This window comes from Pezoporus flaviventris, unplaced genomic scaffold, assembly GCF_033815535.1.
Source record: "Pezoporus flaviventris isolate CSIRO_AGI_PZ_B2104156 unplaced genomic scaffold, CSIRO_AGI_Pfla_v1 ptg000037l, whole genome shotgun sequence".
Taxonomy (NCBI): Eukaryota; Metazoa; Chordata; class Aves; order Psittaciformes; family Psittacidae; genus Pezoporus; species Pezoporus flaviventris.
In genome coordinates, this window is record NW_026892585.1 from 2,964,402 (window position 1) to 2,992,327 (window position 27,926).

Below are 27,926 nucleotides of genomic sequence, written 5' to 3' on the forward strand. Positions count from 1 at the left end.
CAGTGCCAAGAAATATTCTGGTTTTGCATAGGACAAATGCTTTTGGGAGGCAAAGAATTATTCCCTGTTCAGAAATCCTTCACGGTCTCTTCCTTATTGATTGTGACTCCAGAATTGCTTACCTTTCCCACCACACTTAAAGTGCTGGAAATATTTCATATTCAAATCTGAGTGGCTTTTCCTGTCAACAAGAGCTCCTTTTAGTAAATGCTGTGGCTAAAAATAAAACGGCTGTTTTTCAGGCTCTGTTAAACAGAAACACGGTGCTGTCCAGGGATCAAGCTGAGCAAAAGATTATTCCCTCTACCTGGGTGTTTGGAAGCAGCACAGAGAGGAAGGGAATGAGCCACTGAGTTCATGTTTCCACTGGAAATGCAAAACAGAGGGCCAAGATTCATTAAGATTGTTAAACTAAGTCAATATGACCTTTCCCTTTGTACTTTGCTTCCTTTGATTGACTTGAAATCAGACTAAGCAGCAATCAGCATGTTCAAGACTTCTGAATTTCTTCAGCAAAGGTCGATGTTTTCTGTTGTAAGGGAATCATTGTTTCAATAGCGATTTTTCTGTTACCCATGAAGCCTCACATGCCATTTCATTCACCTCCTGTACAGTCAGTATTGTCCACCCCTGTTAAACTAGAGTTGACAAAATCTCACATAATTTGGCCTTTTAGAATAATTGCAAAACTGGATTCACATTACAACACCAGGTTGTTAACATTCTGCTTTCCATACTTGAACCTCAATCCTGCAAAGTGTTTCAGGTTGTTTTGCCCCAGCAAAGTGAATATCCCTAACATTTGCAGGCTCTGTTCCTACATTTAACCAAGTAACTAATGAAAAAGGCTGAATGTTTAGAAGCTGTTCCTATTGGGGTTAAAGCTGGTTTCCTAAACACAGACCTGTGTTCTCTCCTTGTAACCTGGTTATGGACCATGTAATCTATGGCACACTTTTAGAGTATAATCATATGTAAAAGTCCTTGGTCAAAAAAAGCAAGCAGACAACACTAGATCTCAGCAAACCACAAATGTGCTTTGAGATGTGAGTGTGGGCAGACCCAGGAGCTGAAGACTATGCTATGCATCACGCAGAGGGTAATTTTATGCTGACTTAAAAGGAAAACAAACCAAAACTAAACAAACCCAAGAAAAATGGCAAACCAAACCCTCTAACAAATCTGATTCAACCTGAGATCTTCATATGGCTGTGATTTGTGATTAGTTTAGTCTTTCCTTCCCGGATGGCCTCTACTGGCTTTCAGTGATGTAGCAAAACACATCGTCCTATGCTTCTACCCCTGAATTAAAAGCAGCCTGCAGTCCTTGCTCACAGGTCTGCCAGCTGAAAATTCAAAACTGCTTTATTTTTCCCTTTTTGGACCATACTCTTTACACACATGCACATGCACGGAGCTCCTGAAGGGGTCAATGGGAGTATATTATTCAGGGATAAGGAAGAGAATACAAGCCTGTCTTGCTGGTGTTTTTCCTAGGATCAGGTGGAAAGATGGTATTTGCAGGATACAGTTTGCTGGAACAATGCCAGGCTCATGCCAGCTGCTGCAAATTCATGGAATCATAGAATTATTTAGCTTGGAAAAGATGGTAATAAGCCTATTTCTATGCGAAAGAGCTTATTGCTAATAATTTCTGTCAGCTTCTAACCAATTAGTGGGTTTGTTTTGTTCTTAAATCAGATGTTTCCAAAAAGTATTTTATTTTCTGTTTTTACTGCAGTTTTTTAATGCAGTACTAATGGTTGTCAGCTCCATCTGACTCATCCAGCCCAGAAACCAACTTAGGTTGGTTTCTAAAGAGAAAAGCTAAAGTAAAAGATAAAATACAAAATATTTCCCCCCAAAAATTGCTTTTTCCTCTTGCCTGGAATTAATATGAACAGATTTCACAGTAAGAAGTCAAATATTTTGCTCCTCTGCTCTGTTCTCATGAGACCCCACTTGCAGCACTGTGTGCAGTGCTGGTATCCCCAACATAAGAAGGACATGGAGCTCTTGGAGCAAGTCCAGAGGAGGCCACGAGGATGATCAGGGGCTGGAGCACCTCCTGTGTGGGGACAGGCTGAGAGCATTGGGGCTGTTCAGCCTGGAGAAGCTGATTGGAGAGCTCAGAGCAGCTTCCAGTGTCTGAAGGGGCCTACAAGGATGCTGGAGAGGGACTCTTCATCAGGGACTGTAGTGACAGGACAAGGGGTGATGGGTTCGAACTGAAGCTGGGGAAGTTCAGGTTAGATCTAAGGCAGAAGTTCTTCCCTGTGAGGGTGCTGAGGCACTGGCGCAGGTTGCAAAAGAAGTGGTGAATGCTCCATCCCTGTCATTGTTCAAGGCTAGGTTGGACAGGATGTGGAGCAGCCTGGTCTAGTGGAAGATGTCCCTGCCCATGGCAAGGAGTTGGAACTGGATGAGTTTCAAGGTCCCTACCACAAACCGTTACGTGATTCTGTGATTCTATGAATCTGCAAATAGCCAGGCTGTAACCATTTGGGCTCTAGGCTGGGAGAGGACACCAAATAGTGGGTGTACCTGGTAGGAGTCAAGCAGACACAAGTCAAATTCTTCAGAAAGCATTGACCCTAAGGTGATGATCTCACCATCTGATGCACAGAGGCACTGTTGAAGAGCCATGTTTTGCCGCAGTACCCATTTTGAGCTGTTCTAGTAAGATACAGTAACTTCAAAGCATGGTGGGAGATCCTGTATATGTTATTGTGAGCAGTAGACAACCTCTGCTCTCTTTCTTGTGCCACAGCTTTTCTTTTTCCATAAACATTAAGGAGGAAAATAAGGAAATAAAAATAAGTGGCCAGTACCATTCAGGTTTCCAGGTCACATCAGTCTGTATCACGAAGCAGGCATCAGAGCTGGCATAGGCCATCAGAGGGCCTGGGGGCTAGATTGTTCATAAAGACCAAAACTTCCCAGGAGCTGGTCTTTCTTCCATGGCAAGGCTGAGTGAGATGGAAGAACCTGAATTTCTTGCTGATCCTATGTGTGGCTAGACAGGTCTTCACCACCAATCTCATGCCTTTCATGAGCTTGAAATCCACATTACCATTTTAAAATAAAAAGCAATAACTGTGTGAGCTCCCAGGCTTTCCAAATGCCTATTTATAACTTCATATACCAACAACCAAATTCCTATATATACTGCCATCCCCAGCTGATTTTAATAAGTGAGCCTCTGTTGGATCCCCAGCCCCAAATGATACTTCCCATTCTAGAGGGGCCCTCAGGTAGTTGCATCTTTGCTTTCTAGCTGTCCTGCAAACAAGAATTGCAAGAGAAGAATCTTTGCTCAAGTTGGAAGTGCCAGATTTATTCCTGGTCTGTTTGGTGGAAGAGGAGAGCTTGTTTTCTCCATCTAGGCCTGCCTTAAGTCCTTATCATGCCCAGCAAATATAGATCATACAGGAGGTGAATTCCTTTGGCATCTCACCTGGCATAGCCCGAGAGTGTCTTCTGAAACATCCAGTTTGTAAGGAAAGTCAACAAAAGCATGTCTGATGCTCCTGTGGAAGTGCCCCCCCCCCCCCCCCCAATCACATTTTCTGGAATGTGGGGAGGAAAAAGAAAGCTCAGGACTACATGGAGTTACAGACTAGGAGGTCAGAGGTATTGTGCTTAATTCATCTGATCCTCTTCTAGAAGGAGCCTAATCTTGATTTTGAATTTGCCACAGCCAGGGAACCCAGCAAAACCTTTGGGAGGTTCTACTAGTAGTCAAACATCAGCACTTTGACTAGTCTGAACTTGTCCAAGTTTCAACTTGCAGCTTCTGGGTGGTGTTACACCTCCGTCTTTTGTACCACACAGCCCAGTGGAAAGCTCTGTTCTTGCAGACTGATCAAATCCAGTCCTTCATTTTCTCTGTGATAAAGTGTCAACCTTTTACTATACAAGGCAAACTTCCCACACTCACTCTGCTTTACAGCTTATTAACACCCTCCTAAACTACAGACACTGGGATGGAACAAAGTGGCTGCATCTAGACTGTCCCTGAGATACATACAGCGGGAAGTGGAGGGCTAAAGCTGTTCAGCTTGTTGACTGGCTCCACACATCGACATGGTGGCCTCTGGGACACCATGGCATGGGAGGCTGGTGTTCCTTGCTGGGAACCCACATTCTGGCAGCCCCTGTTTTCCTTTGGAGATCCCAGGACCAAGACTGAGGCATGCAGCAAAGACCATGTCCTGGTCATGGCTGAATGTGGCACATCTGTACGGCTCACCTACACAGGTACAAGTTAGATCCCCACCAAGATTTCTGTTCCCCAGCAGTTCCTCACAAGTGGAGTCGCATCCAATGGACAATGGTTTCGCAAGAGGAGGTTGCAAGGTTGTTAAGATTCACAGTGGGCTTAGGCCTCTGTATCCCAAGAATTTCCTGCCCTTGTCTTAGAGACTTGGTCTTTTGATCACTGCATTTGCTCAGGGATTGGTACTCATCTGGCTATTCACCATGACAAGGCTGCCATTGCTTTGCAGGATAGAGTCCCTGATTCTATAATGACCTCCTACAGTCATTGCTTCATTTACCTTTATATTGGGGTATATTGCTTATATGCTGTTTGCTTATTAATAGCTCACCCTGCATCGGCGACCTCACTTCTTTGTTCACCCCCAATCTGTGTCATCTGCCACCTTTATCAGCAAGGACTTAGTGTTTTCTTCCAGGTCACTGATAAAGATGCAAAGTAACTCAGCTGTTCTTGTTAGCAGAAGGGGCCAGTGGGACTGTCCCTTGCAGCTTGTGGGTTCTTAAAAATTGGGGTTTCTTATTATACTGACCACAAACTTCCCCCAAAGATAAGCTGCCTAGGAAATGACTCCTGTCACTATCCCACTGGTATTCCAGAGCACAGCTCTACTGCACATGGCAAAGAGATTTACACGTACTGAATTCACTGTTAGTACTTTGACAAATAGCATAATGCCTCAGAGCTAGTTCCTGCATAATCACTTCTGTATGTTTTTACTGACCTTAGAAACAGAAGTAGAGATAAGAGCAGTCGAGGAGATGGAAGACATTTTACCAGATGCTCCTTTGCTCTGGGCTGAGACAGGCTGCCTGGAAACTGTTAAAAGACGTGCTCCAACTTCCAGTGTTTTCCTCAGTTTTGCAGTGACACAAACACCCTTTTAAAGGTTTGGGTTAAAAGAGGGATGTGTTTCAAAGGAATGCAAAGGAAGAAAATGAATTTTTGTGTTGTGTAACAGTCCAAACAGATATCTGTGTGTGTGTTTTAATCACGATACGGACAGGTCTGCCTCTGTGGTCATTTATGCATTGGATCCTATTCAGAGGACGTCAGGCAGGGCTACAACCCCAAACAGATGGACTAGTTTAATGATCAACTGAAATGGGAGGCAGCATTATCTGGTTTGAGACATTTTATGCCTAATCTTTAAAAGCTTAAATTAAAATTGTGATGAGTCCATGTTGCTTGCTCCTTCTGATCATGCATTTTGCAGAACCATGTTCACATTGTGATTACGTACCTGGGATTATCTGTGACTTTCACCCAAGCATGTTCTCAAGAAGAATGTGTCTTGACATATCCAAATGCATATCCACCATGGCAAATTCCATTCTCACTGTATATCACTATCAAACCAAAGTTTGTAGAACTAACTAGTCTTTATTTTTTGAGTTCTTCTTCTACATGTTTCAAACATGAGAATTTTACTTGTCTGTGTTTCTGAATTCTCAGAAGCAGCAGAGTCAAATAGGTGAGATCTGTTTTCCCCTAAAGATGAGGATTTCCTGCTGTATCACATATGGCTAACCTCAGTGAAGTTTTAGCTAATGAAGCAATGATAGTGTCAAACGCATTTCACGTCATTCTTTGAGAGGAATATAATGGAGCTGATTGAGGGCTCTGCAGACATTAAAGGCCATTCATGTGTTAGCAATATGGTTTCTCTGTGGTGCTGTGCCTTCAGGCTTACAGTTATGAAAGTGTTTGTAACATTTTCAAGGGTTACAGCATGAAAAAAACTGAGCAATTGCATTTCCCAGAGTCTGTCAACTACTTATCTGAAAACTAAAAACCAGGTTCTCACATCAGGTTGACTTATTTATTACATAGCGTATTACATGCCCATATAATGTACAGGGCACACAATCAATTGTTTTTCTGCTAAAAATGAGATTCAGTAACAACATACACTTTATTTTTCACACTCCAGCAAGTGTGCACCAGCATGCAATTTTATGACTTTGAAAGAGAAATGAAAGCTGGATAACATCTTTAACTTTATTTCAGTTTTATGAATGTCCAGATGTGCTTCTCCTCAGTGGATCCTGTCTGTTCCAATACCTAACTGCTAACAGACATGGCAAAGCAAGGAGAAACCATTGAGATATCTTGTGTTCCCTGTAAAAAAGTGTATTAAATAACATACTCCTAATTCACACACTTTAGAGACCACCCAGATATTTCCAGAGCTGCCATATACCTACAACTGTTATTTTTGCAATGTATATTCAAATGCATTAAGACTGAGTAAAACTAGACTGTAATTGTTGAAGGCCACACACCAGATTACATTGAATTCTGCTGTTTAGTAATTTAAAGAGATTCCAGCCTGAGAAAACATTATTTTTTTTTCAATGTTTTGGCCATGATTAGTGCCTCAGTGAGGTTCTACTATGATTTAATTTACTGTAAGCAGTGTCATTTTATCAGTAGCATGCCACATGTATTGCCTGCGCATTTCCTTAAAGCCTAATTAACCTTCAATATTGCATGGGTTAGTTAGTGTTGAAGGCTCGAGTGCTGGGGTTGTTTTAGCTTGTGTTTCCTTTTAACACCGACCTTTTCAAATTCCCTCCTAGATAATGGGATACGACTTTTAAATGGAAGATATAGCTTTCAAAATGATTTAAGATAATAAGAGATAAAACAACAGAGGAGCTGAAAAAACAGATAGTGTTTCGGAGTTAAAAGGAAAACAACTATCAGTGCCCCTAGCAATTGTATAATTTGGAGACATTTGAAAAAGACAGGTCTTTAGAGGAGGAAAAAATGCCCTAAACTGAACACCACTGCTTTGGGGTTGTGAATTTCAGCTAGTGTGAAACATGCGGGGTACAGATAAACTGCATCTGATGTAAAGCTTCACTGCATAGAGTTAAACCAGCAGAAAATTTGAGTAGGAGGAATGAGCTCAGGCTGGACCAAAACTCCACTTTGTGTGGCCGTGGCAGCTTTGGTCCCATGTTACCAACCTGAATAGGAGGAATAGGCTTATACTGGGGGAAGAACAGTTCTGATTGCAAAGGAAAGGTAGGGTGTGCAGTGCTCTAATTTGTTGTGCTCTGGCTACATCAGCTGCTGGATTCAAACAGCTCAGAAAGACCCACAAGTCCCACAGTGCTGTCTGAGCTCTGCCCTGGGCTGCTGCTCCTTCAAAAATGTCTGGAGGACCCAGTCCAAGGTGATGATGGATGTTTACCAGCTGTGAGAGTCATCACGGGAAACTGCTGCTGCTCTGAAGGTAAGACCTGCTTTTTGGGGTAGAGGATCATTTTCTAAAGAGAGCAGTCTTTGGCATGTGCCAGAAGTATGCTATCTGCATTTTTATTGCAATTCTCAAGGTCTGATTTACAGTATTTAGTGCCATTTGTTTAGTACCCTCCCTTCCCTTTTTTAAAGGAAAGATGACTGGGTCTTTTGGTGGTGGAAACACCTGGAAACCATTACCTTAGCATACTCCAAAGGCTCAGATAACAGAAGGCGAATAGAAGTAGCACAAGTGTATTTATTTGGGTGTTTTAATCTTATGCATTTAAAGCAAATCCGCTGATCATTTCAAACCTCAGTCCTGATCTGTGAAGGCTCAGGGTTGCCAATACTGTTAGTGTATGTGCTGAAGAGTTTCAGCTGATAAAGTTGTGAGTGGTGTGTTCTCTGGTGTGCTGTCTCAAGGGAAAGTTGGACTCAGGAGATGAGGTTTGACTTCATTTGCTCCATGTGACCTTAGTCTGCGGCTTGAAACAGTCTGCTCCTTGTTTCTCCCACTGTCAAATGAAGATAATGATTCATAGCCATTCTTAGGACAGCGCTTTGAAATTTATAAATTAAAATATTATTTATATTCAAGAGGTTCCCAGACAAGGAAAATGAATGATTTCCATAAATGCAATATATTTTTTCCTTGCATCATTCCAGTCTGGAATGTCATGTCTAGTTTCTGGCACTCACACACACTGAGGATGTGTGTGAGAGACAAGTACTTATAATCATTTTATGTATATAGAGTCCCTCTCTATAGCAGGCCTCTGTGTGTAATTTTCTGTATATACCTGTGCATGTATAATAGATATACAGGATACCACGTGAAGTGAACATGAACCCTTCCCATCTCACATTTGTGGGCTGACTGCCTTTGTAGAGCCCTCAGATAGCAAAGCTGTGAGTTTGAAAGGTCAAAACTCAATCAGCCTGTTGCCTAGTGAAATACAGACATTAACAACTTTACTAGCTAAAAGGATGATGTAATGTTTGTCACAGGATGATGCCAGTGTGTTTACCTTAATACAATATTGAACTAAGGTCCAGCCTGCATAATTTTGGTTTCTGTCCAGATGATAATGAAAATTGCCATTGGGTGCCCCGGGAGCTCCACGGAAAAGCTTTCTCTTTTGCAAGAGCAGTTGCACAGGGCAACTGTGTATCTATGAAAGAGTCTAATATCCAAAATAACAAGATAACTGTTGCTGTCTGCAAACTGGGAATCCTCCTTCCCCGGTCAATGGACCAGCTTGGAAGCTCACCTCTGCCTTCTGCTGTGGGTCTTCAAGCTCTCAAGATCATTCATCAAAATGTCTTTCTTCCTGGTTCTCTGTGTTTCTGTATCTACAGAGGTCTTCCTGCTACAGAAATTCCTGGCTGTCTTCGGTTTGACTGTGGTTGCTTTGAAAGGAAAAACTACCTTTTTCAATGGAATCAGTGTGCTGTTTATCTTCCCAGAGCCCTTACTTTGTTAAATAGCTTGAAAGAAAGTTCATGGTTTTTTTCTGTGTCTCTTGCTCACTCTTTTTCTTCATGCTTACCCTGTTCTGTTTCTGTACTGTTTGCTACCCTCATGTAAACTGTGTTTGGTGAGTGAAGGTAAAAATATGAGAGAGTGTTGAAGTGAATATAACAGAAATATACATTGTTGAGGAAAACGGTTTTGTTTTGTAAATCAGCTTGTTTGTTCTTGACTTTTTAGAAATAGCAAGAAGATTTTATATTGGAAAGGTGGTGAAAGGGAGACAAAATATGATAGTTAAGGGTGAATACTGGGAAAGTTGTAACTACACCTTCTACTAAATATGTGTTTGGTAACAAGAAACACAAATATTTGCAGATCTCCTGAAGGAGAAACAGATCATGGAAACCCTTCTTCCTTTCTGATTGCTGCAGGTTGGTTGAGCCACACTTGATCCAAACTTGTGTAGATCTCAGTTCAGATCCCTCCATAAACCTGATCTTTGCAGTAAGCCCTGGAGGATGCTGGCTGCTGGACTTGACTCTGTCCAGAGCAGGTGGATATTTGCTACATAAGGGGCTGTGGAAAACAAAAAAGAAGCTCACTGCACTATTTCCATTTCACAGAAAGAACCTTCTTCTTTAGGGAATAGAGTTTCCCAGTATAGGTAATTTCACAGCTGAGAGACACGATCAGGTTGCCTTAAAGCAGTTAAGAAATAAGCAAGAGTTTAAAAATCTATCGATCGCCTTTTATTCTGAGCCTATTTTTAGAAGGTGGAAATTTTAATATGGATGTTTTTTTCAGGGCAGGGGGAGAGAGAAGAGTAAATTTGCATTGAGAGGAGGGAGAATGAATAAATCTGAAATGGCTTCTCCTGATGAGGCCAGGGTCAGGAAATCACCTCTGCTCAGCTCTGCAGAAAAGCAGGGCTGCTGCTGTCATTGTGTGGGGACTGTAACAAGAGGAACAGGAAAAATATATACTCAAAATTGGCTGCTCAATGCATTGGATGGGGATCCAAAACAGCTCACATCCCCTATCAGTAATTTATACCAAAGTCTGCCTAGTGTGAAAAACCAATTGCTTGAGATCGATAGAGATTTAATGACCTCTGAAGGGAAAATAAACCATTCTGCCAAAATGCAGAAGTTGCGAGCAAAGCCTGCTTGAGCCCTGGAGAAGAAAGGGCATCCTGGGGAGATGATGAGCACCCAGTGATGGGGTGCAGTTGGGATGCAGGGGGTCAGTGTAGGAGCCCTACTTGGCCAGTATTGAATGTATTAGCTGCTGGATGTCTGCAAAGGCTGTCAGATCCATCCATCAGGATCTGAACTTCTTTTCCCTGACTGAAGTGGTGATGATCCACCTCCTGATGGAAGCCCTGGGCCTGAGTAAGGAGGAAAGGGAAGATGCTAGTGGAAGAGGGCACGTCAGAGAAACTCTATGGCTCTATGACTTTGAGATAGAAATGTCTCAAAGGCAGGCACCAAGAGGATGGTGCCAGACTCTTTCCAGTGGTGCCCCGAGCCAGGACAAGGAGCAATGTCCATAAACTAACACACAACGAGTCTCAACTCAGCATGAGGAAGAACTTCTTTACACTGAGGGTGTCAGAGCACTGAACAGGCTACACAGGGGGTTGTGGAGTTTCCCTCTCTGGAGACATTCAAACCCACCTGGACATGTTCCTGTGTGACCTGCTCTGGGTGCCCTGCCTTGGTAGGGGGTTGGACTGGGTGATCTGCAGAGGTCATTTCCAACCATAATGGTTCTGTGATTCTGATTCCTAGAAAATAACAGTCCTGGGGAGGTTTTAGTAGACTTAAACCCAGAACAAAGCTGATCTAAACAGTATTTCTAGCAGATCCAGAGAATCTCCCTAACACTACCATTAGAGACCTCTGCTCAGGATTACTGACTGATTTCTTATTTACACTGTGTGATGTTTCACAGCCAAGCAGAGGTGGGACTGTAAGATATTTAGCACTGGAGTCATGATGAGGCCCTGAGGTGCACTTCAGGAATTATCTGGGCTCTGGCCAAATAATACATTAGACAGTGGTGCATGTTTATTACCAGATTGTCTTGTAACTTCCTGTCTCTCATTAAAGTTTCTGAGTCAATGCAAGTGGAAATAAGAGAGACCCGTTAAGCCATCTAGTCCATCTTCTGTCCAGTACAGGATTCCTCTCCTGAGTTCAGTTGCTTATGCTTTGCAAATATAGTTTAAAATGTATCAAGAAATGCATCACTTCATTGATGAGAGTAATCAATACCCTAACAGACCTGTCGATAAGTTTTCATTTTCTTTTACATTTTTTCCTTTAAAAATATCATCCTCTTGCAAGTTATGCCCACTGGTGTTAACAGCCCTTCTGACATACATAGATGTCTATTGGAACTTCCTCTCTTCATTGCTTAGCCAATACATATATCTTGAGGTCCAGACTTTTGCACATTTGCCCATGATATATTGCTTTGTAAGTAGGCCTATTAAAATGTAGGGGAAAGGATGGAATAAGAATTGAAGTGCTACTCCACGGGAATAAAAGGTGCCCCAGTGCACCCCTAAACTATTTTAATCTTTCCTTAAAAGTCAGCCTAGACAACCCCTTAGACATTACTGTTGCTCTTCACTGAACCTGCCCTTTTAGATGCTAATAAGGTACCCAGGAGTGAATTTAGTATTCCTAGTGTGGTCACACCAAAGCCATATGGAGTGGAATCTTTTCTTCCCTTTTCCAGGAGGTGATGTCTTTGAATCTGAAGCCAAAAAATTTCCCTTTCTCCTTTTTTGCTCAGTTGCATTTAATGTGCTCTCTACTATCACCCTCAGACTTCTTTCAGCATTAGTTTCCTCTTTTTCCCTTCTGTGGAATAACTGAGTTTTGGATTATTTTCTCTAGATGTCTAGGCTTGAATTTCAAATTGAGAGCCCTTCTGTTATTTGCTCCCCATAGGTCATATATCATGTCATCAGCTATTAAGAACAATTCTAAATGTGGATTACAAGTTATGGATTTAATTTCCATTGATTTTCAAGGGGGAAGAAAGAACTGACAATTACCAACATATCTGAATTTAAATTCCATCCCCCTGCCATCAGCAGCAGAAATAATGGCAATATTATTCTTTCCAGCTTAACAAATGTTTTCAGAAATATTTACAGCTTAGAAATTGTAAACCTTCTCCTTAATAATCCAGAAAAGAGATCCTTTAAACCTTTATTTATAGCCAAATGAGAAGTAGAAAATGGCATATTTAGGGTATACAATCATTAAGTCTCAAGGAAAACAAGTATGGGAGCACTCTTCAGGATAGGTGTAGGATTGACTGGGAGAAAACTGTAGTCTAGTAATTATAATTCATTCTTAATTCAAGATGCTATATTTGGCTATGGTACCTGTAAAGTATTTTAAACTAAATTTACCACTGATGTGCACTGAAAAATGAATCCAACTGAACCACACATTCTCTAATGGGTGAAGCAATTTTGCCCGGTTCTTGCAAAAGTTGAAATAAGGTACGCAGATGTTGTTGGTTTCTAAAGTACTGCAGAAAAAGAAAGTGTCTGACATGCAGGTAAGAGTTCTCCACTCTTTTGTACCTAGAGGGAAAATTCATTAAAGTTGCCCTTGTGAAGTTGAACAGAGTTTGCTGCTTTGTCTGGATATATTGAAACACAAATAATCCACATTTCAGCTCCATTTTAGGAGGTAGATATGTTCCTGGCACCAAAATTTCTTCTATTTCAGATTAATTCATGGGATTGGTGGAAGGACATGCACTTGGCCGTTGTCTACGGCACTTTCAACACTGTCACTTAGCTTTTGTCCCGGGGAGTTAAATGAGACTGCTAAAAAGAGTTGACCATCAACAGGTATTTTACTCCAAGATTCCCAAAAAAGGGCTTCCCCCTTCCCCAGTTCCTTCTATAGAGAAGGCTTCACACAGATGTCTGGGTGAGGACTTAAACTAGACCCAGTTTCAAAAATGAACTTACTTTTCTTTTTCCCTAAGTACAGCCAGAGTCTGAGATGATGCAATCCTGTGGGAATGCTATTGTGGGAATAATCTGTTGTATCACTCCAAAAATTGCAGTTCCTGACTTAATTAGCTCACAGAGCTTGAGATATGTAACACTGACCATTACAGAAAGCTTGATGATAAAGGGTAACGATGCAACACAAACACTTTAAATTAACACAAGCTGTGCAGAAACAGACTCCCCAGGATGCTGTGTCTCAGTTTTAAGGAAATTCTCCCAGAGATGGGAGGTACTAGAGTCTGTCCTTTAATTTGCCCTACTTGGACTGATTATTCCTCCTTCGTATGCTAACTTCCATTCCTCTCCAGGAATAGAGACAATTTTGCATATTCAAAACTTTTCGAAATGTTTTGAATATCCAAATCTTTTGATATTTATCCGCACTAAATCTAACACAGATGTTTCCAGGCAGTGATGAACCTAATAACAAATACAGCCAAGTAATAATTAGCCACAATAATATATTGCAATAATCAAACTGTAGTAATACCAGCTTGATGTGGAGAAATGGAAAGAACATTTAAAACCCAAATGTGAGTTCCATAATAAAAGTACTCCCTGCCACTCTGTAGGAATGGCTACAAAAGGTATGGCAGCATCCAAAACCATGAAGTACTTGGCTTGAGTTTTCATTTTTTAACGCAGTTGTCAAAAGTCTCCTTGAAGAGCAAGCCTGGTGCTTGGAAACACATGGGAGTGCTACTGTGGACATTGTGGATGAGAGCCCATGGGAGGAAGGTCTGATAGAGGGTGGGAACCAACACATGTGAACTGGAATGATGTGAGGTAAAAACATGGTGCAGGGCTGAAGAGCAGGGACAGCAGCCTCTGGATGCAATCTCCATTACAGGAATAATAGTGGGGAGCATGTACCTACCCCTCAGGCACTCCAGCTTGTAACTCACTGTGTATTAAGCTCAAGCCACCGAGAAGGGAGGGTTCATGCTAAGGTGCTAGACTGTGCAGTGTCTGAATTCTAATGGCTGTGGCTCAGACACTGGTTCCCTCCTGTCGACTGTCTTGTCAAGAGATTGTAGCCCAGCAGACGGGTGGTAACAAACAGCTGGAAGGCAAGAACAACATTTACTCAATGAATGTGAATGAGAGCCCTGCTTTAAATAAAGTTGCTGTCTGCTGACATCAGTACAATGCCATAAGGCAGTGACTGCTGCAATGGTTTTGGATCTGAGCTGGGGAAGTGGAGCTTGCACAGGTCCATCTTTCAGTCCATGCTGAGATGTCATTGGGGTTTAACATCTTGCGTGCAGGGGGCACCGTATAGGCCCAGGGCCCTGAATCTTGTCAATTGTAGTCTTTGTTTTTTCTCATCAGATTTTGGGACCTATCAATTCAAAGTGGAAGATTTAATTACTAAAAGGTGTGGAAGCTAGCAGCAACAGAAAATAGCTACATATGTTTATATGTATATATATACCATGGACATGAGACACATAATTTATAGCCCTGATTGGGGTGTTCAGCTTAGACACTTTGGACTGACTCCCTGGGATGTCAGTAGAGCCTGTTCCTTGATGTGTCAGTCTTGTATGGCCATCTTTTGAGTTTAGGCTCAGTGATTACCTAGGGATAGACCATAATCTTACAGGGACAGGATAAGTCTTTCTTCACATGGAGAAGAGGCCACGCTATTTTACATCTGCAGTCATAGCTCACGTGAAACCTTGGGTTTCCCTTTGGGATGAATGAGAGAGAAAGAATTCAGCTAGGATCTTTGGTTTTAGAGAGGCCTTCTTTTGTAACTACACCAACCATAGCCTCCTTCAGTACCAGTACTGTAGTTCTATAACCAGAAGAACAGTTATTAAGTAACTTTAGTGCTGTCTGCACCTTCCCAGCAAGCTGAATGTTTTTGCTGGCTGTGTGGTAAATAAAGATTATAAGTATGCCAGGCTAATGAAAGCACCTGTATCTCCAGAAAGTCTATTTGCAAGTTGTAATAGATCTTCATTTTGACTATTTTCTATAAATATAAACTCATGAGAATTGAAGTACTGAAATACTAAAGTTTCCCCAAAACACAGTCAGTTAAAATGAGCCAAAGAGTTGGTCTTCTTTTAGCTAACTGCAGACTTCAAGAAAACAACTGGAATTCTTCTGAATGCAAAATCACAACATGTAATGCAGTGGCTAAATACTGATACATGTTATTTAGTTTCAGAACCTATTTCTTACATATATTTTACTATCCCTCCAGGTACCCAGAGTCTTTCTTGACATTCTCCATTTTGTGCAACCACCTGGATCAGGTGGAAGTGAGGTTGCCCTGTGCATATTTCTGTTACATTGGCAGAAGTGCCCCAGGTAAGCACACTTTTTTCTGGCTTGTGTTTCATTACCTTCCTGAGCTGCCTTTCTGGAGATATCTGTTCAAGTGAGCTTGAGCCAATGGAACACCAGGCACCAGCCTGAGGATCTTGGCTTAATGGAATCATCTTGCCAGGTACATGGGAAGCCTGGTGACAATGTGCTGAGCAGTGATTTGGAGCGTGAGCTGTTCCACCAGCTCCAGGCATGCCAGGCCCAGATGAACTCGCTGAACTTGAGGTACGGAGCCACCCTGTATGTAAGCAACAGGATGCAGGGGTTTTGCTGTGCAAGAGGTGTCCAACCATCTGCCACGTGCCCGGCACGTCTGCTTCACCCCACAGCTGTGTGACTGCTCAAACACAACTGTTGTGTGCCTGTGTAGCAGTAAATTTCCCAGAAGTAGTGCTTCCTGCCTGAAACTGTGTGCATGTGTGGGACAAGGGTGGCAGATTCCCAGTAAATGGAGTGTGTGTCACCCAAAGACAGATGCTTGTAAGATCTCCAGATACAAAGCCTCAGAAGTTCAAACCAGAACCCTGAGGGAACTCTTTTTGAGAAAACAGTGAACAGTCAGACCCAAATCCCAAGAAGACTGTTACCCCTCTGGAGGCAAGCCAAAGAAAATGTTCACACCAGCATAAACCCAGGGATTTGGTGTTATTCTACTGGCAGTGTAGTCAGTTGCCTGGCTGGAAAACCAGATGAAGGAGGAGTGCTGCATCTTTGTCTTCTCATGCAACTTTTGTTTCCAGAATTGTGGTGATAGGAGGAGCATCTTCAAAATCTCTGCCGAAACCAATGACTATATAGGCAGAAATTAAGCACAGCTGTGCCTAGTAAACATTACCTAATAACAGCTCTGTAAGACTCCATGAATTGGGATCTTCTTACAAGTGATGCTGCAGCCTCATATGGGACTAATTCAGACAATGAGATGCAGGATGCATGTGGCTGCCCAACACTCATGATAGACATGGTAGATTTTGTGATCTCCTGTATGTTCCTGATATTTCTTTTCTCTTTCCTTAGGCTTCTTACTTTACACACATACCCTGCCTAGACTGAACTGCTGTGTCTGCTGGTTAGTAGCAATTTTGCCAATGACTTTTTGGGGACTGAGATATAATACCTGGTGTATGAAATTCTTTCATACCTGTTGCATAAAATAATTTCATCCTCTGTAGGCTCTCTCATTTTGATATGTTGGAAAATGAGTGACATTTACTGTCTGTGAGAACTGCCTGCCACGCTCTCTAGGTATGGTCTACAGTTGGCATGCAGGCTGTAATTAAAAAAACCCATTATGCACTGATCACCAAAGGAGCATTTGTTTATTTTGCCTGCAGCTCAAGTTGGCCATTTCAATATTGGTCTAGCTATAATTACATTAATATAAATAAAGCTGGAGTGTCTGTGCTTTACCCAACTGAGGGCTACACTCGAGTTTTGGCAGAGCCAGAGGGATGAATCTGATTTGTTGAACAGATCGATCAGATCGCAGCCAGCCTCGTAATGCAAAGGTGATAACCAGAGATGCCAAAAAGAGCTAGCCACCTGCAGACTTAGATCAAATAGAGCCTTCTACATGGAGCCCTGTGGTGCACCAGTGGCACCTACGCTTCAAAGGCAACCCACAGGAGAAAAGTGAGCCAGTGACCTTTGGTTTTCCATAAGGAAGCACAAGAGATTGCTGTTGGGTTTTCCTAACTTCATTTGGTACAACAGTAGGAATATACAAGTAATTAGAGCCTGAGATGGTTGGATTTGCCTTTTCTCTGTTTTGTCTAGAAGCTTTCCTGGAGCAATTCTTCCAGATTCAGAGCTTTCTCACGTTTTCTGAAGGGCCAGATGTACATGGGGAGGCCTGTGCTGGCAGGGAACAGGCTTCCAGCAGCAGACCCATGTGCCAGTGGAACAAGCTGAGCTAGTAAAGCACAGCCCTGACAGTGTATCTGGCCCCAACACACCATACATGGATGGAGGCTGGCTCCACGACCAGTTTCATGTCCCCGACATTGCTGAGTCAACAGAGCTGTGCCAGGTGGACCTGGCCAAAGTCATTTTGCTGTTCTCCTGCAAGGCATTTGAGCTACACAGGTAATGTCAACACCAAAAGCATCAGCAAACTATAAATGCTCTGACTAAGAAATCCCTGTTCCTATTTCACTTGCACTTCCCTACATGTGTCCCTGTGACATTATAATCCTGCCGGTCCTCTGGTGTCTGGCTTGGAGTATTCTGGGGAAGAGAAGTGATAAGATTCAAGCTTTTAATGAAAAGAAAAGAAAAAGGAAGCCTATAAATATGTCTAAACTTGGCAATTATAAACTCTAAATGGGAAAATAGGCAGAAGCATATTGCATCTTTTCTCCTTTGGCATCTTTAACAATACCAGGGGAGAGCAGCTTTAATGAATGCTGGGACTATCCACACTGTGGACACAAATCCAGACCCTGACTGCACATTAATTTTGTTCTGACCTAAGTAAGGTCCCCATTCTGCTTGTTTGCAGGACAGGCTGCATTCCTTGCTGCTACCACCACCTGTGATGCTACTGGCTCTTGCAGCACCATTGTCTTTGCTCGCCCACTGCTCATGCTCCTGATCTTCCACCCCTATAGAATCACAGAATGGTTTGTGTTAGAAAGGACCTTAAGATCATCCAGTTTCAAACCCATGCCATGGGCAGGGACACCTTCCACTAGACCAGGTTGCTCCAAGCCCTGTCCAACCTGGCCTTGAACACTGACAGGGATGGGGCAGCCACAGCTTCTCTGGGCACCCTGTGCCAGCACCTCAGCACCCTCACAGGGAAGAACTTCTGCCTTAGATCTAACCTGAACTTCCCCTGTTTCAGTTTGAACCCATCACCCCTTGTCCTACCGCTGCCGTCCCTGATGAAGAGTCCCTCTCCGGCATCCTTGTAGCCCCCTTCAGACACTGGAAGTTGCTCTGAGGTCTCCACGCAGCTTCTCTTCTCCAGGCTGAACAGCCCCAATGTTCTCAGCCTGTCTCCATACAGGAGGTGCTCCAGGCCCTGATCATACTCGTGGCCTCCTCTGGACTTGCTCCAACAGCTCCATGTCCTTCTTATGTCAGGGACATCAGAACTGCATGCAGTGCTCCTTCAGCTTTGCAGCCACTGCAGTACCCCAAAGCTGAGCAGGAACTGGCACTTGAGAACTTGCCCCACTAGCAGTAAGGCAGCAAGGAAAAGCAAGAAGAAAAAGGATACTGGCAATCAGTGTCAGCACATCCTTCTTGTGTACTGCCTGTCTGCAGAAACCACTGCTGAAGGATGATGCAGGGGTGGGATAGAGTGCCCAGCAAGGACAGGGCGTAGGGATGCGCAGGATATAACCCAGGAAAGAAATCCAGAGGAGTCTGCAGCCTCAGATCTCTCTGAGAGGAGCATGTGAGGTCATGCTCTTTGCCAACCCCAAGCACTGCTCCTTTCCACATATGCAGCCAGTTTTGGGGTCAGTCTTCTCATAGTTCTCCCTACGGCAATGCAGCAAACACATCCCAAGTGCCAGGGAGCTGCAGCATTAGTTGCTGTATCTTCCTTGATGAAACTACTGATGTGCTACAGAGGAACTGACAATTTTAGATCACTACTGGGGGAAAACATGTCAAAGATTAACTTGTCGCACCGTAGTGCTGGTGTCTCATGCAGCAGCGAAGGAAGAAAAGGCTCCACACTGCACTGAATCCACTTTTGTCTTTGCAGGGTACTGGCTGCTTCTGTTTGAAAGGCTTGCATTGTATCACTGTTCTTTTTTATCAGGTTTCCCATGGTGGTCAGTGTTACATATCTTACATTGTTTGAGCTAATTAAGCCAGGGAATCAGGGAAAGCACATTTCCAGTGGGGATTTATTGCCAAAAGATATTTCAGCTGAAGGGGAAAAAAGGAAATCTTACTTTTTTGTCCAGCATTTCTGAGCTGTTTCATAATATTCAGCGTCCAGCTTCATGGAAGTAAACTGACAATGGTGTCAGGAAGTTTGAACTTGAGCAGTTTTCCCTTGTTTTGTTGAATTTAAAAGCACTGTAAAGAAAGCAAAGGATTTGTATAGCCACAGAAACAATAATGTTTGAATCATCTTGGAAACAGAATTAGACACGTTTGTTAATGATTTACACACAAATGCTTGTTTGCTCTCAAGGTGCTTTGTGCCTCTATTATTTGCACCTACTTCTGTGTTCCTTTACAAGTGATCTACATCTTGACTGGTATGTATTTAGGGTGCTGGTAGGGTGGCATGGGTCACTACTGTCTGCACCAAGCCTGGTTGTTCACAGCAGCATAAAGTGGTGCTTAAAGTGGCTGATGGCAGTGCTGGAGCCTACCGTCAGCTGCCCATGGGGTAGAGCCTTGACTGCAACAGGCTTGTCAGCCCAGCCGAAAAGGGAAACTCTGCTCTTACGTATGGGATATTGCACATAGGTTCATTGTTAGGAAATCCTGTGTGTGAACAAAGCCCTGCTTTTCTTCCAGATAATATTAATAATCCCTGTCGGTAGGACTGGTGATGATGACAGTTTATTCATTTTCACCAGTAGGTCTGAAAGGCTTTGCTGAAAGAAGCGAGGATGATTATCCCCTGCCTGCCAGGGGAAACATGAGCAACTGGGGAGTGCTGTTGATTATTAAAGGCATCCAGTGTTTGGGATGAGAAGGTCCTGTTTCTAGCTTTGTGTAATTTCTCTCAAGCTTTGGCTGTTCGGAATGAAATTGTCTTCAGATGTCTTCTAAAGTGTGGCTTGTTACTTTTTGCTTTGTTTTCTTTGGGTTTTTTGATAGGTAGTTTCAGCTGAAATATTTCAGCTCTCCCAAATATAATGAAGAAAAGGGGTTTCACCCACAGAAAAAGAAAAGGCTGGCAACTTTGTCCTTAGAAAACACTGGCAGTGCCCCTCATATGAAACAGGGACTGAAGGTCTCATATCACTGTCCTGTCAAAGAAAATTTACTTAACTTCTAGGCCTCTGACAAGCTGCTGTTTGCACATGCAAAAGGTTGGACTTGATGATCTTATAGGTCTTTTGCAACCTAGTTGATTCTGTGCTGGCCACAGAGGAGAGGGCTTTATCCAAGCTCCCCTCATTTTTGGCTTGCAACGAGCAGGCTTGAGAGCAATGTATCATCACTACCAGTTAATCCTTCAGGCCAAGTGAGAAGAGTCTCAGAAGAGATTCCAGCTTTGCTGATGGCACATACAGGTGGCAGTGTGAAGCTGAACGATAGCACCTCAGTCTTTCCTAATTATTTTTCTTAAAAACAGGAAATTACATGACAAAGCTGTTAAAAAGATTGTGTTGAGATGGAAAACTCAGACACTCAGAGTCAAAGAGGAAGAACTCCACGGTTAAGGTTCTCTTTGCAATCTCACGCCAGTCCCTTTGTGCAAATTCTATTATTGTGATCCATCTTTAATTAAATGACAATGCTTTTTTTTTCCCTAAGTCCCCATCCTCATGTAGTGCACAGGATGTCTCTGCTGTTAAAATTAATGAAGGCTATATTATGAAGCAAGCTCTTGGCTGCAGAGTCCTCACCCAAGTGCTCCTGTAGCTGGAAGAAACACAGCCCATGAGGCAGCAGCTTACGAGAAAGAAGATTACATGGTGCCTTAGGAATTCAGCTGTGGGATGGCATACCTGCTCCTGCCACTGCATCTATACACGGTGTTGTCCAAATCACTTAAAGCAGGCTTGTCGTTGGTGGGTGCTAAACACAAATCTGTCACTTCCAGTGCCCTTGGCTTATCACCCAGAGGCTCCCAACCCTGCTGCTGCTTTTGCCATGCTGTTTCCCTATGTTTTTTTCCTGAAAGTAAACCATCTAGACTAAGTGTAAGGCGGGTGGATTCAGATAAGTCTGACATGAATGTTTGTGGATAGAAACCTGCCCTGGTGCATGCAGTTAACCTTGAGGGTGACAGAGGTGGGGAGAAAGGTGGTGCAGAGCTTGCTGCAATGCTTCCTACTATGGTTTGACTGAAAAACTCCCAGCTCTTACAGCTGTGTTCTGATTACATCTCATGTCTTTAAATCACATGGATGGGCTCTTTGAGTGCTGAGCTGATAGAAAACAGGACAAGCCACCTGAAACTGCCCCTGGAGATCGAAAGGAAGACGAGTGGTGCATAAGGAACAGTCTGTGAAACCAAACCATTGGAAGAATACCTCTGATCTGGTTGTCTTCTGTCATCTCCTTTCCACCATGAGGAAAGGCAAGGAAAAGCAAGAGGAAGGATGGAAAGAGCACTGAATATTTCTTTTATTCCACAGAAGTTTAGGTGCTGAACTTGTTAAAAATTTTATGATGTGCAAAAGGAGCTCCTAATGTTATTACGCCATTTCCCCTTTCTCTCCATTCCTATTATATTGAAGTACATTTGGAGCCTGGTGACGAGTGCTGGATGCTTGGAGAATAAGAAGCAAGGGCTTTTCTCAGCAGCATGTGGGCAAGTAGGAAAACAGCATCCCAATTGTCTTCCCTGGAATAATAAGGCACAAACTGAGTGCAGACAGCAGAGCAACCTTCTTGGCTGTGAGCAAGTGAGGAACAGCAGCAGCAGTGTGGCATTTTCCTGAGGCCATGGTCTGAGACTGTTGCTGCAGCCTTCACAGAATCACAGGATCACAGAATGATGCAGGTTGGAAGGGTCTGGAAATCACCCATTCCACCCCCCTGCCAAGGCAGGGCCACCCAGAGCAGGATACCCAGGAATGTGTCAAGGAGGGTCTGGGATGTCTCCAGAGAAGGAGATTCCACAACCTCCCTGTGCAGCCTGTTCAGTGCTCTGACACCCTCAGTGTAAAGAAGTTCTTCCTCATGCTGAGGTGGAACTTGTTGTGCGTTAGTTTATGGCCATTTCTCCTTGTCCTGTCTCTGGCACCATCCTCCTGGCACCCGCTTTTGAGATACTGATCTGCATTGATGGGATCCCCTCTCAGTTTGCTCTTCTCTGAGCTAACCAGGCCCAGCTCTTACAATCTCTCCTTATAAGAGAGGTGCTCCAGACCCCTGATCATCCTTGTGGTCTCTCCTGGACCCTCTCCAGTAGCTCCTCGTCTGTCTTGTGCTGAGAAGCCCAGAACTGCCCACGGTGCTCTGGATGGGGCCTCATTAGGGCAGGGCAGAGGAGGAGGATCACCTCCCTGGACCTGCTGCCACACTCCTCCCGATGCACCCCAGGGGTGTTCCTGTCCCTCCTGACCCAAGGGCACAAACTGCCAGCTCATGGTCAACTCATCATCCACCAACACTTCCAGGTCCTTCTCAGCTGAACTGCTCTCTAGTGGGTGAGCCCTCAACCTGTGCTGGTACCTGGGGCTCTTCCTCCCCAGGGGCAGGACCCTACACTTACCAGAGGCTGCACCAGCCATGGCAAACGTGACCCCGCTCCATTATGGAACTGTGTGGTGCTGTTTTGCTTTTGTGTTTAATATTGGTAATTATGCAATTTCTAGACAACTTCCCTGTCATAACTAGGGCAGCAATGCTGACAAAACAGGCTTTAAATAAGCACTTGTCAAAGTAACAGCTATTTTTGTTTGCCCTATTTAGCGCCGTGTTTAAGGTCTACATTGGAAATCTCAGATGATTTTAAATACATGGTGCAGTTACTTTATCACTGCATCACTATATTCAAAGATCCCCGGAGCCTGGAAAATAAAAGTGCTTTAACAGAACCTTTTGGTAGTTTCTGGCTGCACATAAAGGTCGTCGCTTTCGCAAGATCTGCTTGAGTGCCAGGAAGCACAGACAAGCTTAGGGCTGATGAGCCCTTCTTCAGGCTGTAAGGACTGCTGGGCAGCAAAGATTCAATACCCTGGTTTTTCCCATCTCTGAGTCTTCCAGAGGGTTCTCCAGTGGAAAAGAAAGAACAAACCCACCAACGCAAGACTTAGCAGTCCTGCTGTTCCTCAGGTAAGAAACAGAGAGCAATCTCAAAGCTTTGTTCATAATTAAGAAAAGACGAGAAATCCCTTTCCTTTCCTTCATGAGCCCTGTCAAGGCAATGGTTTCCATGCTCCTCAGGCACTGGGCTGCCTGGTTTGCCCAATGCTGGGAGCAGGGAGCATGGGTACAACTTCAGCACATGGTGAGAGGTTTCTTACCCAAGGTGCTGTGAAGTGGCAACTTCAAGGCCTCTCCTGGCCATACTGCAAAGCAGGGATGAGCACAACCCAAAATCCATGGAGACTTGCTCTTCAGGAAGGAAAAGGGAGACTAGGTGCCCAGTGATATAAGTGTGACAGTAATTGAGTGCTTCCTTCAGGAAATAAAACCACCAGCCAAGCACAAAAGGACTGCACAGTAACACATGAGAGCAATTCCATACTGGTTTATTTAGGCTATTCCTTTTTCCTTTCCCCTCTGTCTCCAGACTATAGACTTCCTATAGCCTGTCTATTCCCAGGACATTTGTGGTGTGTTTCCAGAGAGCTTCTGGAGCTCTGCTAGGACAGCCTCACACAGTTACCTTCAAAAAGCTCTGGGGAGGAAGAAAAGGGTTCAGGAGGATCCTTGCTACCTTTATGCAGATAACAACAGGAGTAACAGCATTTAGGAGCCCTGTGTTTTGAGCAACACCCTTGCCTTCCCTCCCTCTCATTGCTACCAGCGGATGCCAGAGAGACAGCCAAAGCAAACATAACACTTGGGAAACGGTCTGTATATCCAAAACAAAAGAGGTTTTCTTTCATCAGCTGTTTCCTGTTGTCAAAGAATAAGTTATTGCTTTAACCTTGAATGTTTTAGTGCACTGTGCACAGAAACATGGTAAATTTTTAAACTTTTTGAGCAGAAATGAGTTTTAATATATGTATTAAAATAATCCTGGTATTAAAATCGTATCATCTATATGTATTTGTCCCCATTGCATTCCCTCTCTCCTCTGGTGCAGGGGGTAAAAAAAGGGTAAGTCAGCAGCTTATCAGGTTGGGCAAAAACGCTTTAAATGATTGCAATTTAATGGCACCTGCCTTACCCCACCAACACTGTTCTGCTGCACTGCTGGAAGCGTAAGGGAGGCTGGTGTGCATGCAGGGCCACCCCATGTTCCTGGAAATCCCGGGCTGCTTTGCTGTGGCTCCCTATCTCCTGACTCCTGAATGAGCTCCTGCAGCACTGGTCACCCACTGCTCCATAGGGTGAGCTAAGAAGCCAGAAATAGCCTCTTTTCTGATAATACAGGGCTCTGCCTATGAAGGCAGCATTCTGGCATCCCAGATAAGAGGTACACAGTCTCCTCTGGTTGCGTTCTCAGCCTGCTGAGGCTTTCTGTGCTGGGCAGAAGGGCTCATGTAATGCTTTTCATTATACGCAGGTGCTGCTGAAAACACCTTTCCAAGAGATGCTCTTGGTGGGGTCTGATGAAATCATGGCAACAGTGGATGGGGAATAGATCTACCAAGCTAAAGAGCTGCACAGTTGCCAGGGCAAAGGAAATGGAGATTCAGGCCCTGCTGTCCTTTGTTTCCAGCTTGGAAACACTCTTGTCTTCACCAGGGGACTGCTCGCCCAGGTCCTGCTGTGGGTACAGGGTGATGGGATGCACCTTCTGCTGTCCACCTGCAGGAGCAGGATTTGGGTGAGAAAGGTGGGTGAGCTATGAGAAAAGGGAATAGTCCCCTAAAAGTGTGGGAGCCATGGGCTGATCACCCCTGACCTAGGGAGGCAGACGTGATCTCTGAGATGTGATAATTGTGCTATCTGACAAGCATTAATGTATACTCAGCTTGGCTGAATTGCTGGCTGTAAATCCATCATGAGCAGGCCCTGGCTTTTGGAGCACTTGCAGGGGGTTATTTTGTGCTCCCCTTTGACACCTGTGTTTGTATTTACATGAAATTATGGTTCTTGTGCATGGATACCCCATGTAACATCACCAGGTGGATGGGGGTGCTTCTTTGAGTCCTGGCTGGCTCCTTTCTGTGTGGGAACAAGTACAGAGCCTGCTTCTGCGAGCTTATAATAGGTATATTCCAGAGCAGGGAAAACAGTGACCAGGGTTAGACAAAGCCTTCCTTCAGTAACCAGGTCAGTCTGCACCTTGGGATTATGTACTCTGCCTCCAGAGATGGTGCTGATTAGGAAACCCTTGGGAAAGTGGAATTTCCTGCTACTCTGGCAGCTTCTCCTCCTGCTACAAGAGCCTCTGTGCTTCTCCTGGCACTCAGAAAGTGGACACTAAAACAACCTGTCCCTTCCATTGTAGCTTTATGGGGGAAAAAACCCTAGAGGATGTGCCATAGAGCTCTCTGGGGATACCTGCCACAGCCGTGGGAAGCACATCTCACTGGTGCTGCTTTTTCACTCATCTCTGCTAGGACAGAAACTGCCATGGGATCACCAGACAGTCAAAGCACTGCAGAATATTCTGGACCAGATGAAGGTGTTTTAATGTATGCTGATGCTTGGTTTGTAACCATGGGATTTAGCACATGTTTGAATACCTATTATTAAATTCAAGTGTAAATAAGGCATAGATATGAGCTGATAAGCACATTCTAGGAGAAAATATTACTAGAAACACTGGTTGCTTTAAGATTTGATAATCATGTAGTCTAGCAAGGGTGAATTAGGACAGAGTCAACCTGCCTAAAGTATTAGCAGCAGACATATCTTGAACAGACCTTTACTTTTGGAGTATTTACGAGGTGGAAAGCTGGTTTTGTGGAGCAACATACTCTTGGTCATGAAAACAGTGAGCCCCAATCTGATTCTTTAGCATGTGCTATACCCTGATTTCCATCAGAGTAGCCCAAGAAGACCCAGGGTAAGCAGCAAGCTTGTCTGAAATTCAGCTGTTCCATTTTAACTCACAAGTATGTTATTGCAGGTCTCACTCGTTAGAGGTGAGGAGCTTACCACACAGCTGAGCCATCTGCCAGGGCTCCTGTTAGCTCTGTGAGATGCTTTCCTTCCTCAAATGGTGGCCCATCCAAGGGTTTTTGTTTGCAGTCTCAGCAGGGGTGGACTTCCCAAGCCCACCAGCAGCTGTACTTGAGGTGGGCCTGTTTATTGCTGCTTTGTTGGTTACTGGAGTGCTGATTTTCACAGTACAATGACATTGGTTCATAAGGTAGGCACTTACCAGGGTGATGGGCACCAATGCTGTGTTTATGGCGGTTATAATCATGATGTGTGTGGCTCTGGTGTCATTAAATAAGCAGGCCTAGAGACATTAAGCAGCATTTTGCTTCTTCTGAGTTTGCTCCACACATTTTTGTCTCAGAAAGGCTCCTATTTCCTTCTATTTGTATCAACCTATGAGCACTAATAGGAGTTAAAAGTCTAAATGGTCTGCTGGGCCTTCAGTACTTTGTCAGATGTGTATCTTGGATACTTTTGCTTTTGCTTTTCATTGATTTTAATTTCTTTCCTGTAGGATTTCTTTGGGAAAGGGATCCTCTCAAATCCCATGTGCGCTGTGCTCGGGAGGGAAGGGGTTTGCAGATGGTGCCTCCAATGGGAGCAGGCAGGAAGGACTTGGCAATTCCTCACTACCTCCTTGCAATGGCATTGATCTGACCAGGAAAATGAACAGAAGTCCCCACATCCTCACCACCATGTTTTTAACCAAAAGGTAAGTCTGCTGATTCCTCTGACAGACACAGGCCTCCCCAGCCTGCAAGCCCAGTTCTTGCAATAGATGCAGCCAGATGTATATGCAGGGAAGCTCTTTGTGCATCAATGACCAAGGAGAAAAGGTGTTTTTACTGGATCAGCCAAAGAAAAGTTTTTCTCCTCCTTCCCTAACGCAGCTATGGCACTCTTTTCTCTTGTGCCTGAAATCCCTGTGTCTTATCACAAGTGAAAAGGGAGCCCCTTGTGAAACATGTATGAACTTTGCAAATGTTATCTTAAGCATTTTATTCCAGCATGCATGTCATCAAATGCAAGGGCCCTTATAAAACACCCGAGGGAGCAGAAGGCCAAAGGTGGAGCTGAGTCTTGGCTTGAGATATTAGACACTTATTGGTTGTAATTCTCACTTCACAGCACAGAGATGAAATGCTAAGCAAAAAAAAAAAATCTTATTTCTTTAATAAGGGAATGTCTAGACTCCATTCTTTCTAGTCCTGAATCTGATAATATAACATCAGCATCTTGTTCTTGGCATTGAAGTCCTCTGCTGAAGCAATGCATTTATAGCTCCGTACCCACTTAAAAACCAGTGGGCCAAACAAGTTACTGAATAAGCCCAAGTGCTGTGGTTTTACCTGGGGATCCTTTCAGTTAAATGAGAATGCACCAGGATTTGTGGTTCCCCCAGGGAGCAAGATGAGAGGAAAATGCCTGTGCAGACGGGGAGGAAGAGCTGGGAGTCTTGTGAAGATGGAAAACACGAGCTAGAATCATTCTCCTTCCCTCTTGAGCCACATTTTCATTTCAAACACAGCACTGTCCTTTCTCAACTGGGTGTTTAGAGTCTGGTTTGAAACAATTATGATCATCCACATAAGGCACTTCATACTTAAGACTGTGTGGCAATAGTGATTGAGAATTTGTGTCTCCCAGGCATG

At 43.8% G+C, this 27,926-nt stretch overlaps 1 long non-coding RNA gene across 3 annotated transcripts; it reads left to right on the top strand.

Moving 5' to 3' along the window:
* The first annotated feature begins 5,708 nt into the window (after positions 1–5,708).
* Positions 5,709–27,817, top strand: LOC133274896 (uncharacterized). 3 transcript variants are annotated; one of them, XR_009745324.1, is made up of 4 exons: positions 5,709–7,523; positions 12,617–12,721; positions 15,269–15,375; positions 26,789–27,817. It is a non-coding gene; the product is annotated as an uncharacterized LOC133274896 (long non-coding RNA). The 3 variants fall into 3 exon arrangements; XR_009745322.1 differs by lacking the exon at positions 12,617–12,721 and having other exon boundaries at positions 5,709–7,589; XR_009745323.1 differs by lacking the exon at positions 5,709–7,523 and having other exon boundaries at positions 12,154–12,721.
* The last annotated feature ends 109 nt before the right edge of the window (positions 27,818–27,926 follow it).